The sequence below is a fragment of the Hibiscus syriacus genome, unplaced genomic scaffold, assembly GCF_006381635.1.
Source record: "Hibiscus syriacus cultivar Baekdansim isolate YM2019G1 unplaced genomic scaffold, ASM638163v2 tig00002237_pilon, whole genome shotgun sequence".
Lineage (NCBI taxonomy): Eukaryota > Viridiplantae > Streptophyta > Magnoliopsida > Malvales > Malvaceae > Hibiscus > Hibiscus syriacus.
Genome location: NW_024061918.1, coordinates 9347940 through 9350222, shown reverse-complemented (window position 1 = coordinate 9350222; position 2283 = coordinate 9347940). Strand labels below are relative to the sequence as shown.

General features: G+C 35.7%; 1 long non-coding RNA gene across 1 annotated transcript; it reads right to left on the bottom strand.

Annotated features, from left to right (window-relative positions):
• Nucleotides 1–1317: 1317 nt before the first annotated feature.
• Nucleotides 1318–1986, bottom strand: LOC120140088. Its single transcript, XR_005517701.1, has 3 exons — nucleotides 1849–1986; nucleotides 1599–1772; nucleotides 1318–1403 (listed from the first exon to the last, which is right to left on the bottom strand). It is a non-coding gene; the product is annotated as an uncharacterized LOC120140088 (long non-coding RNA).
• Between the last annotated feature and the right edge of the window lie 297 nt (nucleotides 1987–2283).

Here is a 2283-nt window from a genome sequence, read left to right as displayed (position 1 = left end):
ATTTTAAACTATATCTAATTTTTAGTTTTCGTGTCATTTTCTCTCTCTTCATTTTTGCTTTAAATTGTAACATGACTGGTTAAGTCTACGAAATTAAACCACGCACAGAAACAAACAAAAGAGAATTCCATTCACATAAACGGCAAGTTAAGCTAGAAGGGACTAAAGCACAGTGAAAGCCAGAGAATACTTATAAGAGCTACAACCCATGCTATACGATCAGACTAACACGGAAACAGTCAAACTAAATGATATATGTTAAAACACCATTTCTCCGGACGGGGAAAGAGAAAAGAACATCTAGTGGCTGGACAAAATCAAATGCATATATATTCTAATTCAAAATCTACATTGAAAAAACACAGTAACAACTTAATAAGAAACCAAGTCAGTCGAAAACTTACTCAGAAAGAGTTTCTCATAAATTGATTCAGGGGATCCGAGACAGATGATGCTGAGTTGTCAGATTACACATTGATGGCGCTGAGATACCATGAGTTGGCAGATCAGCGCAAAGGCGGGAATTGATTGTAATATGTTCCTCATTGGAGTCGTTTTGAGTGTGCTTCAGTCTTTTGACCATAACTTTGGCTACATGTGTCAGAATCGCGCATAAGACCCCAATCCGGAAAGCTCCTTTCGACGCGCACGCTGTCCACATCGAGCTACGCTCCATGTGACATTTTTTTCGACCTCAAATTCTACCGTTTTTCCCTCCGAATCACTAGATTTAGATATTTTATTACTATTTATGATAATATTTCGATTGTCAATTAGGAAGTCATTTTAAATTCGATTTCGGTCGGATTTTTTGCAGATTTCTTATTTTATTTTGAATTTCAATTTAGAGTGATTTTCGAGATTTTTCTATTTTTGGTAAAATTCCGATAAACAAGATTTTTGACTATAACAGTCCGGCTTGTGGACTGATTTTGGATAGTTTTGATTTTATAATATTTTATTAAACCCTAGAGACTTTTTTCTCTGGTTTTTTGACGAATTTTCTCTTGTGAATCATCTGTTTGAACAAGCCTACATGATAATCGTTATTTTGTCTGGCGTCGTAAATCCCTCTATCTCACACTCAATGATTTGATTGCTTCCTGCCTTTCAGACCAACAAGGATCATAAACTGAAAACTTCAACCATTCAATGACTGCAGCAATCAAGGATCATAAACTGGAAGTTGCTCCCCTTGCGAATCTGAGAAAAGCAGAATGTTTTATAAGATTACAAGTCAATGCATGACGCTTGAAGAAAGAAGGTATCATAACTTATGAAGCAAAATATTAAAGGACAGGGAAAAGAAACCTCCAAACTCTACATAAGAAGAGGCAGAAGCTGATGGAGAACTCAATTGAATCAAGCCATTATCATTTGAAAGCAATACCAACTCGCTCATTCTGCAGCCATTTTAATTGACAAGTGGGATGTTACCGATATACGGTTTATTGCAAGCATTTATTCTGAGAAACCTCAGATATAATCGCATAGAGAATAAGCTAGACTGGAAGTAAAATCTTTGATGCAGTCTGAAGCTAGTTATTCAAATGATTTTTTATTTTGCTCGAGATAATGAAGGAAAGGTGTCAACATACCTCATAGTTCGAAGAAAAAGACGCAAAGAGTTACTCGAGATATAAATATCTTCTCTCATGTTCACAGGACAGTTTGCAGGTGTGCATTGCGAACCTGCAACACTAGCAGTAACATCTTCAACTTCATATCTACGGGTCTTTGGTGTAGTCTTGGACTCTTGGTCACTTGCCCTTCTACAAAGTTACATGATAGACATTAGAAACTTCACACTGATAGTGAAGATGTACACATGATGCCATATATTTTTACCATCAACATCAATTGGTCCATCAATCTTTTCACTTTCTGAAGCTTTGCGACCTTGTAAAGCTATAAGTAAACATGAAAGCATAGATGTTACATAAATATTATTGCATGAGTAATTCAATATAATAACTAAAAACTCTATTATTTTCTCATGCACACATCTTTTAATCATCGAATCTTGCTCAAATATAGATCTAACATTTTTATTCATGCTTCACCTATTCCTTAACTGCATCAATATGAGCTGGAAGTAATAAAGCTACCAAATAGGATAACTAACTACAAGCTAAATCAATTACAGTAAATGTCACTGTAACACACATGCACATTACCGTGTCATTCATCATTGAACGGCTATGGAATAACAGCATCAAAAGAAGGCCAAGCTTGCCTTTCCTTTGAAGGTACAAATTGTCCCCCCAACCCTGAATTGCTTCT